Source organism: Sparus aurata, chromosome 1 (genome assembly GCF_900880675.1).
Source record: "Sparus aurata chromosome 1, fSpaAur1.1, whole genome shotgun sequence".
Classification (NCBI taxonomy): domain Eukaryota; kingdom Metazoa; phylum Chordata; class Actinopteri; order Spariformes; family Sparidae; genus Sparus; species Sparus aurata.
Window position 1 is genome coordinate 6,024,113 of NC_044187.1, and position 17,919 is coordinate 6,042,031.

The 17,919-nt window shown below is 40.4% G+C and overlaps 1 protein-coding gene and 3 long non-coding RNA genes across 5 annotated transcripts in view; 1 reads left to right on the forward strand and 3 right to left on the reverse strand.

Moving 5' to 3' along the window:
- Positions 1-17,919, reverse strand: part of LOC115588307 (B-cell receptor CD22-like) — a 342,428-nt gene that overhangs the window by 224,998 nt on the left and 99,511 nt on the right. The window lies entirely within an intron of this gene.
- LOC115587743 (uncharacterized) overlaps positions 1-17,919 on the reverse strand; it is a 232,600-nt gene that overhangs the window by 149,311 nt on the left and 65,370 nt on the right. The window lies entirely within an intron of this gene.
- Positions 1-17,919, reverse strand: part of LOC115587750 (uncharacterized) — a 219,348-nt gene that overhangs the window by 136,849 nt on the left and 64,580 nt on the right. The gene's annotated exons all lie outside the window — the stretch shown is intronic.
- On the forward strand, positions 1,822-17,191 carry LOC115587827 (uncharacterized). 2 transcript variants are annotated; one of them, XR_003985193.1, is made up of 5 exons: positions 1,822-1,904; positions 16,035-16,122; positions 16,239-16,296; positions 16,428-16,525; positions 16,623-17,191. It is a non-coding gene; the product is annotated as an uncharacterized LOC115587827 (long non-coding RNA). The 2 variants fall into 2 exon arrangements; XR_003985194.1 differs by lacking the exon at positions 1,822-1,904 and adding an exon at positions 15,635-15,774.

The following is a 17,919-nucleotide window of genomic DNA, read 5'->3' on the forward strand; positions in this document are numbered from 1 at the left end:
GAACAGCTACTGTGATAATGGAGACAATCAAAAAGAAACAAAGAATTTTTTTTAAAAAAATAAACATTTTGGTCTATTTTTTGTGATATCTTAAAATAATACATGTACATGTGTTCTCCTCCAGATGCTCCAAAGCTTCCCTCTGTGTCAGTGAGTCCCTCTGCTGAGATAGTGGAGGGCAGTTCAGTGACTCTGACCTGTAGCAGTGATGCTAACCCAGCAGCTAAATACACCTGGTACAAGAAGAATGGAGATCCAGACCTTCATCCTCTCAGTAAAGAACCACAGCTTGTCTTCAGCTCCATCCAGTCCTCTGCCTCTGGAGAGTATTACTGTACAGCTGAGAACGAGCTGGGGAGGAGGACGTCTGAATACATCTCTATTAATGTGACATGTGAGTAAAATGCAGCTGATTTAAATCAACTAATGACTTTTTAAAACTTTATCACCCAGTCAGGTGTTTTGCTGATGGTGCACTTTCTCCAGCTCTGCCTGTTTCACCTTCACAGTCTGCTGCTGTTGTTCACTGAGCAGCTACAGTAGATGATGAAATGATGTTTGATTTACAAACTGTTTCCAGATCTGCACAGATGTTCATTCATCCAGAAAACCACCTCTAAAGTTTCAGATGCTGCCACACATAAATACACATCCAACATCTAATGTGTCCAGAGTCCTGTTATCAACTCTGTCTCTGAGAAATAATGTTTGGTACTTATATACTAGTTTGTATTGCCACAAACATCTTGATCGAAGCAAAATTGCTGCCTTGATTTCATTCCATTTCCAAATTTTTAGGATTGTAGGATGAGAACTGAAAATATATGAACAAATGATGAAAGATGTTTCCCCTTGTGTCACAAATGATATCTGACAATTTTATCTGCAAAAGTAAAAGTAAAATTAAATGTTAAATGTGTTTATGTTTTCTCCTCCAGATGCTCCAAAGCTTCCCTCTGTGTCAGTGAGTCCCTCTGCTGAGATAGTGGAGGACAGTTCAGTGACTCTGACCTGTAGCAGTGATGCTAACCCAGCAGCTAATTACACCTGGTACAAGGAGGAACAAAAACTGCTTCAAAGTCCAGAAGGAAGTCATTATCTCACCTCTGTCAGCTCTGAGGACGGAGGGAACTACTCCTGCAAAGCTCAGAACCAACATGGACAGACCTCTTCATCTGTGTTCATAGATGTTCAGTGTGAGTCACACATCCCTCCCAAATCATACATGCTAGTATTAAAGCTAATATCAATGGTACATATCTCCAGACTTGCTCCAAACATGTTTTTGTGTTTGTTGTTCGATAAAAAGTTCCGCTGCTTTGCACATCAGAGTCACCAGATCTGTTCTTGGAAACATTTCACCAAACAAATTTTATTCTTTACAATAATTTACTCTATTACAATAATAACATCTAATAAGAAATCTCTTACTACTTAGTGAACTAACATCCTTTCATGCCCTTACTGCCAAGTTTTAAAGTTGCCCGAATATTGACTGAATACTTGAGTTCAATTGATTTGTAGGATCATTTTTGCCTCTCCAGAACTGACATTCTCCTCCTTCTTTGAGGCCCCAACCTGCAGTTCATTGACTAGTTTTCTTCTGTGTGAAAGTAACCTAACAAATCTGTACACCTCTCCTCCAGATGCTCCAAAGCTTCCCTCTGTGTCAGTGAGTCCCTCTGCTGAGATAGTGGAGGGCAGTTCAGTGACTCTGACCTGTAGCAGTGATGCTAACCCAGCAGCTAAATACACCTGGTACAAGAAGAATGAAGACTCACCAAAAGCATCAGGACAGATATTCACCATCACTGACTTCAGAGCTGAACACAGTGGGAATTATTCCTGTGAAGTCCAGAACAGAAGAGGAAGAAACAAAACCACCGTACATCTGACTGTGGCAGGTGAGTTATTGATGGTCGTACAGATGTTGTACGTACTTGATAGTATGGAAAGTTACAGCAATTTTTTTCAGTAAGAGCAGAAAATATTTGACCTCACCTGGGGATACTGTAGGAGAAGAATCACTCTGTGAGGCTTCTTAACCTGACAGTCACATCCTCTGGTTAGGAGGCAGGAAAGAGGAGAGTGTTCCAGTTATCTGGGAGTCAGCCTGAAGATGAAGATCAGATCGGATTTTATCTTTCAGTTGAAACAGTGTTCAGAGTTTTTGTACTCCGGTACATAATGAAGGGCTCATAGGAACATAATAATCTTGTTTACATGTTTCTACCTTTAAAATGTTAAAGAACGTGTTCCCTGATGTTTCTGTGGGTGTCCTGCTGCAGTATTGAGTACAGTTATTGTTTCTTGAGAGTCTTAACTCCCTGTGCACTCAGAGTGAGAGTTTTGTCTTTATTGTTGGGCTCCTGCCAAACACATCCAATGTGACTGTTGGCTATTGTCTTGTGATCTGTCCTGCTCATAATACATGTGGAAAGAATGTCAGTGTTGAGGAGGATTGAAAACTGCCCATTTATTGGTTTGTTAGGATGGTGTATTGTTGTACACAGATGATACTGTCCTATTGGCTTCTTTAGACCTCGACTGAGAAAAACTCTGACATACTCATTTTACTCCTGTGCATTTACAGCAGTGAAACATGACATGGTTGTTTTCACTTGAACTAGATTGTACATTTGGACTCAAATACCACCTTAGTCTAAATATTTAACCATATCAGTTTATTGACATTATGTCAGGGATGTAATCCAATGTAATTCAGAAACTGTGTGTTACATGTTTTGTCTGGCAGAGGGCACTGTGGAGTTTATGTTTCAACCTAATCTCTATGTCATGTACTATACTACATGTGTCCACAGCCTGACAGATAGTCCACCTATACTGAGCAGGACATTCATTGATTTAATACGCAGACATGCACTTTTATCCAGGATATCTTTGTTTTTACCTTGTTTTATCATATATCACTCTGTGGGAACAACAGACCAAAACATGCTGTAACACTCTGATTAACTGTCTGTTTTCTTTTAATCACCATTTCTTAGGATCAGCGAAATCAGTGGCTGCTGGAACAATCACTGTCGTTCTCCTGGCTATCATATCCCTCTCTGTCTTCCTGTGGATCAGGTGAGCAGTTCTGTTCTACTGAATCACTGAATGTTCAATCACACCAATAAACTATTTGTTTATGTTTTAATTAACTGTTCTAACCAGGAAAAAGAGGACTTCCAGGGAATCTACTGAGGCTGAAGAGGGACCAGACGACAGGGAACAGGTGAGGATAGTTCTGTATTTAACTCTAGAAGACATAAAACCCAGTCTGGCTCCTGTTTATTCATACTGCTGAGTCACTCAGTGTCTTTAAGGGTTTCTAGAAAACTCATCTGACAGAGGAGGACTTCACGTTGCACTTTTGACAACAGGGATATTAGTTCCATTATTACCACAGCTGCTTCTGCTTCAGCTGTTTTCATCCTGGTTTCAATCCTCTGTAAGAATGCACTGTTCAAATGAAAGACTCATATAAAATATGTAGCTGAAAGTAATTCTGTTTATGTCTACCTGAGCAGGGACAGCTGGAGGAGCAGGAGGACGTTCATTACACCAGCGTCCACTTCTCCAACAACCAGGCAGATAATCTGTACTCCAACATCAGACCAGCTCAGCCTCGAAGACACGTGGAGCAACAGGAAGTCGAGTACGCTGCTGTCAGATATAACAGTGCCAGTACCACCCCGAGGTGAGCAGCTCTTCATACAGGAACACTGTGCAACATTAGAATGACTTCACTTTAAAAATACATCTGATCTGTCTTCATTATTATCACTGTTGGGATGAGAATTGTTTTATTTCATACAATATCTTTTCTTCTTCTCAGAGCCAGAGGTCAGGGAGCTGTAGAGGATCCAGCTGTGTTGTACAGCACCGTCAACAAAACCTGCTGACCTGCGTTTATAATCTGATATTTCTGTTCCTTCATAACATTTGTATTAAAGCAGGAATATGCAATAGAGACAATTATATATCTTCGAGAAGCTCAGACTTATGAACTAAACATACACCAGTGTTCAGCTTAGTGGAAGAATGTGACCCAATGATCCACTTAATTGTAAATATAACTTCTAATGAGCTTTTTACAGCAACCTGATAAACGAAAGTTCTATTTTCAGTTAACTTTTACTTTTTATCTTTGAATTAGTCTCTGACAACTGTTCTTCTTCTGCAGCCTCCAAAACACACCTGAAGTAGTTGTACAACAGGTGATGTGATGCCTCTCAGGTGTTGGAGCTCATGATAGGGATTAAATACTTTGTGAGTTACTCTCAGACCAAACTGTAGGAGTCTAAGACCGAACCCCAATTAGAAGAGTTGTGATATAACGATATTGACAATTATCAGGATATATAAAAATGAAATACTAATAGTGTTAATACTACAAATATGATAGCAGCTTGTAAATAATACATCGCCTCTTTCAGTTTCTTTCCCTTCCCACTTTGTCGTGGTAGGTGATGATAATGCACCTGCTGGTTGGGTGTAATTGTTCTTTTTGTACACATTAGTACAGTTATGGTAAGAGGCTCTCTCTCCACCTCCCTACACTCATATTTTGAGTGTAATTAATTTGCCAGAATACAGACAAAACACACAGTAAACACAGTTAAAGATGAATTTGACTGAGCATTATTGTATTATTGTATTGACTCAGAGAGTGGGGGTACGTCTCAATGGGCGTACGTCTTGGTCGGCGTGGCTTCATCATCTCCCCGTGGTTCCTGTGCTGGGATTGCCTGGGTTCCTGATCTGGAGGATCTTCTTCCCGTTGAGTGTCAGTGTCGAAGGCTAGACTGCTGGCAGTTCTGTGAGAGGATAATAGAGAAGGAGAGGGTCAGACCTATAGCACAGCGTTGCTAAAATATAGAATTTTAAGTTTTACCTTAAGAAACATATAATACAGATGCAACATGAAAAAGTATCAACATATGTGTGTGATTGGGTTGTTTTTCCTGACCTCTCAGTCTGACTCTTGTGCTTTTGTTACATGTTTATTTTACCCTGGAGATCAATAAAGTATCATACTTACTGAATTTATTGATTGATTGGTGAACTGTGCCAGATTTATTTGATATATCAGACCATACCTGCAAGGTAACCTTTGTACACAACATTAAACATCTCTTAACATAATGTCTTAGAGTGGACAGATGATTGAAACTGGGCTTCAGTGACCCACTACTTTTTTTTTTATCTCATAATTTTAACTATCTATCCCATCATTGTGACTTTGCCTCATGACTTTTTTAATCTGATAATTGATACTTTTTTTCTCACAATTTCTACATTTTTAAATCTTACTTTCACGACTTACCATGGGAATATAAATATTTTTGTGTAATCAAGGCTCGTTTTCATGATTTGATTTCCTTTAACTAACGATGCTGGGCTTTCCGAGGCTCCCTGAACTACTCAGTTAACGTTTCAAGCCATGACATCAGACGTAAGAGACAAATTAACCGCATTACCGTTTGACGAGGTCAGAGGTCAGACAACGTTGGCTTGGCTCTAATGTGACGTATGTATAATAACAGAAATGTAGACGTTGATTAACTGTCAGTTGGTGACGTGCAGTTGCTGTTTAAGTGGCTGAAAGTTAATATAACTACGAGTTAAAATGACTAGAAACAGTTTTAACACGAATGAAGATTAAAATACGGCTTCTGTTTTTACCTGTGGTAAGTTGTGATGACGTGAGCAAGATATTAACTGACATACCTCGAAAATGTATATTCTAAATGCTAATGCTAGCTTACTGTTTTAGCAGATAATCCAGCTGTATGCTAGCTGCCCAGTATCAAGTGGTGGAAAGTAGCTAGCGTTGTTTTAACATTAATTAACTTATTAAATACTTAATTATGTCATATTCTGCTTTAACAACACTTGACTATGTTTTCAAATGCTACTTCTACTTGACTACAATTCAGACAAGCATATTTTCAACTGTAGTTAAGTGGCTTTGATTCCTTTGAGATGTGATTTCTTCACTATTGGTTTACTGTCGATACCAACCTGATTAGATTTAAGGGGTTTATTGTGCATTATGAAGTCTAAATGATAATTAAAGAGCATTTTATTACTTATACTTTTACCTGACTGATCCGAGGATCTTCTTCCAACACTGCAAAAGGCAGAAAAAGTTTGCTTCTACCTCATAAAGTTACCTGGATATCTAGAAGCTTAAAGGAGCCTGTTTTTTTACATACCCAGTCCCTCTTGGATCGCTTTGGATCAATTCTTAAAACTTATTAGAAAAAAAAATAAAAAAAATAGAGCTTGTTCTGACCCTTTTTCATACCGCGACTTTCTCACGTGAGATTATGCGCGAGGTTTTGACCGGTCCGGATGTGCATTGTATTAATATGTAATGAGGTGCGCGTTGATTGGCCACAGGAAGGACAGAGCCGGAATGGGGGGCTTGCCTGCATGCACACAGACTCCACAACATAAACAGCCCCCTGTCATGGCACATACACTAATTGACGAACCTTACGGAATTCAGGCATTTACGTACGAGCCGGAGTCGGAAACCGAACGGGAGAGTGAAGAGGCAGATACGGTGGAAGAGACACGTTTGCAGCAGGACGTCTCTGAATGGTAAATTCTTTTTTTTTTCCTTCTTACTTTTCACACTCGTGTTTTACATGTAAGACCTGAGTTTTAATGCTGGCGGTGACGATGTATGGCGTGAAAATGACAGAGAAATAAGCAGATTCGGCGTGCTCACTCAGAAAGTCTGACTGAGGACGGCTGTGAGCCGATGCTTAATATGCAAGTAGCCTCCTGTGGTAACGTCACCACAGGAGCAGAGTCAAAATCTCGTGCTTTAGGAACGCGCACTATTGTGCGCTATTCCTGTTCGGAAAAAGAGCCAAAGCGAAAAAAATAAGCCACTTTCAGACTCCAGCTTTTCAGGCAAGTTTCAACAGAGGTCCAACACCAATATGCATGATTTAACGAGAGAAATTGCGATTTCCGGGTGATGACTCCTTTAAGACCTGGACATGTTACAGAGGAACAGGTGATGAGCAAACCAGAGCAAAATCTACCAAGAAACCAGACAGACAACTCCAGAGGTGTTTCATGTCTGCTGGATGTGTAAGTAAGCACTTATTTTCTAACATGAGCCATAATAACTTTAGTTAAATAGTGATGTCACAGTAGTCTCTCTCTTGTTAGCTAGTTGTTAAGTTACTCAGGAGTAAGATATGAACTAGCTTCTAACTCTGTGGTGGCAGATGAGAGTACGTGCTTGTGTAACATGTGTTGTTTGGTGAGGCTAATAACAGGCAAGTCTCAGAGGACTCACTTAGCTAACAAATAATATGCTTTAATTTGAAACTGATATGCCAATTAAGAAAAACATGGAGGGGTTTGAAGAATGTAGTTTGTTGATTTAGTTGTAGTTTCTACTTCTGCTGCTAGATGGCAGTGAAGAGCCACATTTGACTTGTAGATAAAAGATAGTGTTTATTATATAACAAACCATTTTGTGTTCATGTTCATTGTTTCATTGTTTCATGTTTTTCTCGTGTGTGTTTTTCATCTTGTTTTTTTTTTGTTTTTTGTCAAAACACCATTATAGTTTTAATATTCTTTGCTTGTTTGTATCAACAGCTCCAGCACCACCATCAACATTCAGGATTCAAGATGTTCATTTTCACCCTGGTTTTACAAGTACACTGGTGTGAAAATCTTCTGCTTAGAGACTCCACTACAGAAATGGTCCCCCAGGAACAAGGTCAAAGGTAGGCCTAGACGATATGAAAATGTTAAATGTTGCGATTATCCTGATAATCATCAACCTATCCTTAAATATATTTATTGCGTCGCAGATAGGACACATCTTTTGTAGCTGAAAAACAATCCACCACAGAATCTTAGATCGGTAATCATAAGCTCTTCCTGCACAAATAAAGGACAATTAATGGTGGTAACCTCATCCATCGGTTATTTTTAGTTTGGAGTCCAAGTGTTTTTGGCTCTGGTAAAGTTATATTATATGAAGCTAGTCCATTCCTCTGTGAGCAGAAGTCACACCCGTCATTCTGAAATTTTAAGTTGTCGATCAACACCCTGGTGTCGGCCTTTCCAGTGAGGCTAAGAAGTATGACAGACCGTAAACTGCAGCCCATCCTCATCATGCATATTAATAATGTGAGAAGGAAGGAAGTCAGGCTTGTCTTCACAGCTTGATCTCAGTCTCATGCTCACTCTGATGACCACAGAGGAACGTTGTCTTTCAAGAACACATCATTCTCCACTGAAAGACGTTTATTGAGGTGTGCTATATTTGGTGTGTACATGATTTATCTGCTAAAGAGCTTTAACATCTCTGAAGCCTTAAAGAAAGATAAGAGGAGCAGCGATAAGTTTACCCACAGCTGCAAGTGGATTTATTATCTCCCTTCTCTCCGTGCCAAGGTAGGTTATATCTTCATTTAAACTGTAAAGCATTTATCACTCTTATTCAGAGCAACATAAAGTCGATTTATATCAATACACACTGTGACTCTTTTCTCTTATATTTCCACATAAAATCTGACAGTCTTGGAACCTTGAAAATATGTGTTGAATTGATGCGTATCCTGAAAGCCACGGTTAGTTAGGATGAATTTAAAACTAGAATAATGTTAGCAGTTTATCTAAACAACTCAGATGAAAATGTTTATCCCTTTTTTAGAGAGAAACTATTCTTAAATAATCTTAACAATAGAAACATCTCACAAACACCACTTTTATTCTGAAGGCATCTATTCCTGTGTGGTGTGTGAGTTTACCAAACAGTCTTCCACTAACAAACTGCCATCTGGTGGAGACTGTAACTCATTGCACCACACATTGTTGTCTTGACATGGAGCGCTGTCCCCCTTCAACACTGCAGCTGCTGGTTGAAGACATTTCTTTTGTTTCTCTCTTACATGGTTCATCATGACTTTATATGTGACTTTTGTTTTTAGTGCTGTAATGATGGCAAGTCGAAAGGAAGTAAAGCACCAGGGGTCGACTGATGTGGATTTTTCAGGGCTGGGTGGTTATTCGACATAATCAGCCAGTGTCAATAATCAGTCTGCCCCTCACGAGTACCAGCAGACATAAAGACTTTGTTTCCTTTACAAGAGTAAATGCAATCGTTACCTCTACCCCTGTTAGAAACCCACAGAACAGGTCTCTTATTCTTAAATAATCAGCATTAAGAGGTCCATATACAGTTTACAAAGCAATGAAATGACTAGTTAAGTCAGACAGTTACTGACTACATGCACATTAAAAAGTCTAGTTTAACAGCTTCACATCTGTCTGCTGCCTACTGTGCTGACCACAGAGGGACATGATCTTTAAAGAGGAAATGTTTCTCTGTTGTAAGCAGAATTATTTATTGATATATTTAGTGTGATGATTCATGTGATATGATTGATCTTTCATACATTGACCTGCTGATGTGCTTTAATTTCTCAGGAGTCTCACTGAGATGAGAGGAGCAGCTATGAGTTTAAAAGTGACAGTGAGTGGATTCCTTATCCTCCTTCTCTCTGTTCCAGGTAATGTATGTCTATATTTACATTGTTGGGCATTTAGTTACTCAGAGCAAGTTAAAAGCTATTTTTTAGAATTATATGAAAATAAATGATTACCTAAATAATATTTTTCTAGATTGTTTGAGAGATATGATGCCAAATGTTGTTTTTGTTGTTGTTCATGTTTCCCTCTGTGTCACAAATGAAGTCTTACAATTTCATACCTAGAAAATAACAACACAGTGACTAGTGTTTTAACTGGTGTTGGCAAGGGTCAGATCAAACGTCACCTTCTTCATGTTTTCTCCTCCAGATGCTCCAAAGCTTCCCTCTGTGTCAGAGAGTCCCTCTGGTGAAATAATGGAGGGCAGTTCAGTGACTCTGACCTGTAGCAGTGATGCTAACCCAGCAGCTAATTACACCTGGTACAAGGAGAACCAAACACTGATTCAAACACCAGGAGTGAAGTTGCATTTCCCCTCCATCAGCTCGGAAGACAGAGGTATCTATCACTGCAAGTCTGAGAATGAAAATGGACAGATCTACTCTTCATCTCTCTTCATAGATCTCCAGTGTGAGTACAAAACATTTACATATGAGGCATATGGTTATTAGATTTAAAGTGTTTAGTACATTTGATTTATTGTTTTGTCTTGCTCACCTCAAAGAGTTGAGTTACATTAATAGGTTACATTTTTTGATCACTACTTTGAACTTTGGACTCCTAAACTCATCACAAAGGGCTTCGAGTGGTCCTGGCTCACCTCAAAACCAGTTTACCACTCACACTGGACCCCTACCAATTCTCCTACCACCAGAACAGGAGTACAGAAGATCTACAGGGCTTCACTCTGCCCTCTCCCACCTCGCCAACAGTAACACCTACGTGAGAATGCTGTTCATCGACTTCAGTTCAGCATTCATCACCATCATCCCCTCCAAACTGATCACCAAACTCAGTGACCTCGGCATCAGTACATCCCTCTGCAACTGATTCTGGATTTCCTAACCAGCAGACCACAGTCTGTTAAGTTAGATCACCTCACCTCCTCAACCCTCATCCTGAACACTGGCGCTCCACAAGGATGCTTGCTGAGCCCCCTCCTTTACTTCCACACTTGCACATCTGCACATGGTTAAAACACCATTGTTAAGTTCGCAGACGACACACGATGATTGGTCTCATCAGCAACAACGATGAGTCGGCCTACAGGGAGGAGGTCCAGCACCTAACAGTGTGGTGCGCCAGCAACGACTTGGCTCTCAACACCAAGAAGACCAAAGAGCTCATTGTTGACTACAGAAAGTCAAATGATGGCACACACACCCCCATCTGTATCAATGGAACAGAGGTTGATCATGTCACCAGCTTCATGTTTCTGGGTGTCCACATCTCCGAGGACCTCTCTTGGACTCTCAACACCTCCACCCTGACCAAGAAGATTCACCAGCGTCTTTTCTTCCTGAGGAGACTAAAGAAAATCCATCTGTCTCCTCAGATTCTGGTGAACTGCTACCGCTGCACCATTGAGAGCATCCTTACCAACTGTGTCACAGTTTGGTATGCCAACTGCTCTGTGTCTGAGCAGAAAGCACTGCAGAGGGTGGTGAAAACTGCACAACGCATCACCGGTTCCTCACTCTCCTCCATTGAGGCTCTCCAGAGCAAGCGATGTCTACGAAAGGCGCGTAGCATCGTCAAGGACTGTTCACCCTCCTCCCCTCCAGGAGGCACTACAGGTCACTCTGCACCCGGACCAGCAGGTTCAGGGGAAGCTTTTTCCCTGCGTCTGTCACCCTTCTGGACTCCACACCTCGGTGCACATACTGTACCTCGACCGACTTATGCTCTATTTATATACTGTAAATACTGTAAATCTGTCTATAATCTCCTGCAATATTTATTCTGAACACGCTTGCACTTTACTGCTTCTTTTTGCACTTCTGATTAGATGCTACCTGCATTTCATTGTCTCCGTACTTGTACTGTACACAATGACAGTAAAATTGAATCTAATCTAATCTAATCTGAACTCAATCACTTCCTGTGATGCTTCATGAAAATAAATTAAATGTGAATGTAATGTAACATTCAGTGATGGAGGATAAAATGTTGTTTCAGGCTCCTGATTCAGTATCTCTGATGGTTCACTGCCCTCTAGTGGGGAAGTTTAAGTGTGGCACATTCAGGCTTCATCACTGTGAGTGCTTCCTCCTCTGTCTGCTTTAAAGGGTCAGTTCACCCAAATTACAAGAAGACACTTTCTCTCTTACCTTCAGTGGTGTGTAGCCATGCAGATAGATTTGTTCTGTTTCTCTGCACACTGGGAGGTTTGGCTGTTTTTTTTTTCAAATGTAAGGTGACACTTTTTATCCCAATCTACATGTTGGACATCTCTGCACAGTTTATTAGTCTGAACCACCTAAATGAGCCAAAGTCATTAAAACATTTGTGTGGCCTCATCAGATCTTACCAGTCTTCTTGAACTATGTGTGTTACAGGTTCATGTGTCGTTAACATGAACAGACATGGGAGTTTCAGTCAGCGGCAGCATGTAGCAGGAAGTTAAGTACAATTGGCAGTTTGAACTGAATCATGTCCAGTTGTCAAACATATTGCTCAGCTAATGGTCAGGTGGTGTGTGACTTACAGGTTATAACTTACTGCTTTAACTAGTAGCAACAAGATTAAATGTGTCTCTTTTCTCATCTGTTGTTGAACGGCCTTTTCTGGTGTCAGTTGTATTTTGGCAGTGAAACAGGTTTAGAACCAACAGGTTATGATGTCATCTTCATGTCTGTTAATAGCCTAAAGAGGAGGTACATCTAGTGGTTTAAGAGTGTGATATCTGTCTTCTGCTCACTGACAACTGAGGAACGGCTTCTTTCAAGACGACGTCCGTCTTCATTGTAAGTAGAATTGTTTGTAGATGTGACTGATACTGTAAACCTCCTGTGTGCATCATTATTTTATCTGCTGACATGTTTTATTGTCTCTGAAACCTCACAGAGAGATCAGAGGAGCAGATATGAGTTTAACTGCAGCAGTGAGTGGATTTGTCGTCTTCCTTCTCTCTGTGTCAGGTACAGTTACATTTACTGCATTTAAAGAGGGAATCTGGACTTTTGCATGAAGTAGCTGTGTGCTCAGCACTTTTACACGCTGTAAACTGAGAATATTTTGGGTTTTCAGAACTTTTCCCTTCTCATCCTGTTTAATGTGTTCTAAAGTCGACCCTGGCTGCAGAAGCAGCAGCTCATGTGGAGGACGATTAGTTTGTATCTGCAGCTACTTTTATCACAGTCAAGTTTTTTGGAGGGATATTGTTCTCACAGTAAAGCCCCAAAAACTGACTGTACTTCTTGTATATGATCGTACATCCGCACCACTCCCTGCTAGTTCTGTTAGTGCTGTCTGACGTCAGTGTGATGTTTCCATGCTATATACAGACAGCTTATCTTTATATCATAGCTGCTTGAAGCAGTTTGACACCTCAGTGTTCTGCTTTTATTTTTGTGGTTTTCACACTCAGCAGCATCCTGATCACAGAGTGAACAGAGAGAACTGACCAAGAACAGCACAGACTCTAATCAATAATATTTCTCCTCTTATCCTGGTCAGTAAACTGCATTAAAGGTCACAGGTTCAATACATTCCTGTTCACTTCACTGCACCTTCAGACTGGGTGCACACTGAGTTTAACTGTAGAAAGCATGTTCACATCTTCCACTCTTCCTTTGCATTGACCATGAGTAACTAAGCTCAGACTTTGTTTGGTATTCTCTGTTTGTGTTCAGGCTCATTCCATTCAGAAACAATATTAAAGCCATGAACCATTATTTTTATCAGGAGTTAGACAGTTACCAGAAAAGGGAAGTTAACGTGTGTGGTTAATGTTAAATGTTACTACTCTGTGTAAAATGATTTGTCTTTGTGAATTGATCAAAGCAGATGTCTTCTTGTGTTACAGTGATACAGGGTCAGCATGGCTGGGGAGTGACTTACAGCTCTACTGAGATCTGTGCCTTAAAAGGATCAACAGTAAACATGAGCTGCACCTACACATACCCATCCTGGAAATATGGCCGTTATACTAAAGTTAAGGAAGCATTCTGGTTTACCAAAGAGAGAAGATATCAACCTGTGGATCTGAGAACAGACTCAGATTATCAAGATCGTGTTGAGTCCAGATGTTCTAAAAAGAGATGCACTCTGAGAATCACTGACCTGAAAGAGAGCGATTCAGTTGAGTACAAGTTCATGTTCATAACAAACCAACCAGGTGGGAGATATACTGGTTCACCTGGAGTCACTTTGAGAATCGCAGGTAACATTTTCGATCATATTTAAATTATTTCCAAATGTTCAACATCTGAAGAACAATAATATTAATGTGTTGTGTGTGTATGTTGACAATTTGTCTAAAATAACATTCATGTTCCTTCTTCACATCCAGATCTCCAGGTGCAGGTGAGCACATCCTCACATTCTGGCTCGAGAGAGCTGAAGTGTCACAGCAGTTGTCGTCTACCTGATCGTTCTTCCTACATCTGGTACAAGAATGGACAGAAAATTCAGTCACAAACATCTTCTACTTATTCGGTCACCTATGATTATGCAGACAGTTATTCCTGTGCTTTGAAGGGACATGAGAACTACGGCTCTCCTCCAGTCTGTGAGTTTGATCCACTGTATCAGGAAAAGACATGCAGACACACTGGCTTCTAAAAGTTGTAGATGCAGCAGAATTATATGTAACTGAATAACGTCAAACTGCTACAACTAGAGGAGAAGCAACATTCACACTGTCAGGACTCTGCAAACAGGACCTGAACACAACCAGCATGTACAGTCTGGATAACTACGGAAGAGGATTAGGGCCACATGTGAATTTTTTTTGTAGTTCTGACTTTAAAGTCAGAATTCTGAGATTAAAGTCAGAATTCTGACTTTTTTCTCAGAATTCTGAGAATAAAGTCAGAAGTCTGCACATGTAAATTTTTTTTGAGTTCTGACTTTAATCTCAGAATTCTGACTTTTTTCTCAGAATTCTGTCAGAATTCTGAGAAAAAAGTCAGAATTCTGACTTTTCTCAAAAAATTCTGACTTTAAAGTCAGAACTAAAACAAAAAAAAACCTCACGTGGCCCTAATCTTCTTCCGTAGATAACAATCATAGTTGCCAACTCTCCCGATTCACGCGGGAGACTCCCGATTTTTAACCCTATCTCCCTCGATGCTCCCGGTCAGTAATTTCTCCCGTTAATCTCCCGATTTTACAGTAAAGGAAACAAGTAAGATTGTGTCCCTATATTTGTTGCAGTATCTGGCAACCCTGGCCTGCCTGTGTGGATGGGTGTGTGATTGTTCCTGATAAATCCCGCAATCCGGCTTTTCCGACCTGAAAATGAGGCTCTCGTGAATCATGCAAATCCGTTCTTTCTTTTTTTTGGGGGGGCGGGGCGTTGCGCAAGGCACCGTCGGTCGGGTATTGATAAACATAATGACATTTGATTTTGATGATGACGTGATTTTTGTCGGTTTAATATCACGAGCGAATGGGGAATTTAAGTTGCACACAGTGAAAGCACCACACCCCAAGTTATCTTGAAATCGATTATTATTGTCATTACTGCTATTTGTACCGTTGAAGTTGAGTGACTGAAATCCTCGTCATCCTGTTCAAAGGCTGCAACAGGCGACTCATCGAACCGGGGTGAAGTTAGTTTCAGTTTGGATATTCTGTGGATATCGGGTCCAGCTGAGACTTTACTGAGGTTCTCCCAGTGTCAGCAGCAGGAGGACGGTCAGCTCACCTCTCAGAGCCTCGCGCTGAATCACTGAGACTGATTTAGGGACCGTCATTAAATTACTTAGCATAAATAAATTAATACAAAATAACTGCTGTTTTTTAGAATATCTTTCATGTCATGTGACCCAGTTATCTTAAAGTAATACATGTTCATGTTTTCTCCTCCAGATGCTCCAAAGCTTCCCTCTGTGTCAGTGAGTCCCTCTGCTGAGATAGTGGAGGGCAGTTCAGTGACTCTGACCTGTAGCAGTGATGCTAACCCAGCAGCTAAATACACCTGGTACAAGGAGAATGAAGACTCACCAAAAGCATCAGGACAGATCTTCACCATCACTGACTTCAGAGCTGAACACAGTGGGAATTATTACTGTGAAGCCCAGAACAGAAGAGGAAGAAACAAAACCACCGTACGTCTGACTGTGGCAGGTGAGTTATCTTCATTCACCTGCACACACACCTGTTTAATGCACCAGACCAGATTAACATGTTAATATGTAACAACTCATAACTGGTGCAGAGAAAATAACATTTCCTGTCTGCGTTCAGAGACAGTTTTTCTGTAGCTGTGTTCAGGGAGGAACCTCCATCATGTCAGAGGTGGAGGACTCTGACTGACTGATTAACAGACAGCATCACCTGGAAAAGTGATTTATTGATTCTCATCACATATCTGTGTGTATTTCTAGTGAATTCAACAATGATAATGAACATCATCAGGTTGACTGTGGTGGTCTTGATGCTGATTCCTCTTCTTCTCCTGAGTCTGTGGACGAGGTGAAACAATCAGAATCCATCTGCTCTTTTATTTTCTTCTTCAGACTTCATTTAGTTTTAGTGATATGAGTTACTGAATGTTGAATTTTGTTGTTGTTGTGTTGGACTCGATCCAGGAAGAAGAAAACTCTGAGCTCCACCACTGAACCACAAGAATTTGTCGAGATGATAGAGGTGAGACAGATAGAGAGGCCGTCTTGACAAACCTCCTCTATATCACAGTTATAATAACTTGACTGATCTGATTTGATGTCGGTTCATGAACGAGGTCCTTTGAGCTTCATTTTGTCGTCTCTCCTCATCAGTTGGACTCTTGTCCTGTTTATGAGGACGTCTCAGACTTCACTGCAGCACAGACAGAAGTCACAGAGCAGCAGGAAGACATGCTGTGAAGTCCAGTCAGGTTAGAGACTCCTGCATCCAATAAAACATCCCGACTTTAGATTTACAGTCACAGTCACAACTAAAACTTTACACATGTGTTCTGTGATTCTCTTCAGATGCAGCTGAACCAGAGGCAGGACTCACCTGATGGACACAAAGAAGTACCACATTGAAATATCACAGAGGAGAGCGAGGCTGTGGAGGATGTGGGGGAAGTGGACACATTTACCTTCAGCTCCAAAAGTTTTCATGTTGAGTTTTCAGTAGCAGCAGCAGGTAGGAGTCAGCAGCACAGACAGTCAGCAGCAGCATGTAGCAGGAAGTTTAGAAGAACGTGGAGTCGGCAGCTTCAACTGAATCATGTCCAGCTGTCAGACATGATTTATTGTTCAGATCAGCTTACTGCTTAAACTATGAGAGCTTATTTTAACCGGTACAGTCAGTTATATTATAGACATTGATGAGATGTTAAACAAAATGTATTTTGAAATTCTACAGAATAATAAATAACATCTGAAAAGTCTCTGATCAGCTTCTGGGTTTTCACCTGTCCTGGCTGACAAAGCCAATAAAGTGTGTTCAAAGTGAGACAGTGAGCTGAGAGCATCACATTTTACTTCATGTACAGTTTATATTTTCACACATTAACACCAAACATAAGTCCAGTAGTAAAACACTTTGACAGATGTTACATTTTCCAATTGTTTCTGCTGCTGAGTCAAATCAACAGCCAGCTTCCACAACAAGTGAAGGAGCTGTTGGACAGCTCTGTAGGTGAAACATTAGTGTGCAGAACGTTTAAACTTCAGTTTTAAACTAATTATTCTTCTGTTAATGTTTGAGATTATCATTTGTTCACCAGATATCAGACATATAAATTCAACTCCGTTCTTAGCTTTGGCTTATTTCTGACATTGTCACATTTTGTGTCCATAAGAATGAAATGTGCCACAGTTTAATGGTTCTTTATGATTTGGGATGTTGCTGATATGAAGATGCACAGAGAAAGTTTTTACTGAGGAGGACCTGAACTAATATTTAAGCCATAACTCTCTTTTAGGTTCCATTAAATTATTTTGGATTGATTGAATGAAGCAGAGTAGATCCAAGTTCACTTAATGTGAAGCCCTTTCAGAATAAAAGTCCAGGTTTATGCGACACCTTGATTATAAGGGGTGTAAAGTTTTTGATCTGTACCCTGAACTATGGACTCATGAACTCAAACACTTCCTGTGATGCTTCATAAATTATATGTTTTCAGAAAAAAATGTGCATTTCACTGCCTGTGGGAAGAAAGTGTTCTTCAGTCTGTTTGTTTTAGATCTGATGGATCTTTATCCAGCAGGGGTTGTAGCTGATTCTGTGGTCTGTCCAGGGACCATGGTCTCTGGCACGGACCAGTGGTCACTACCA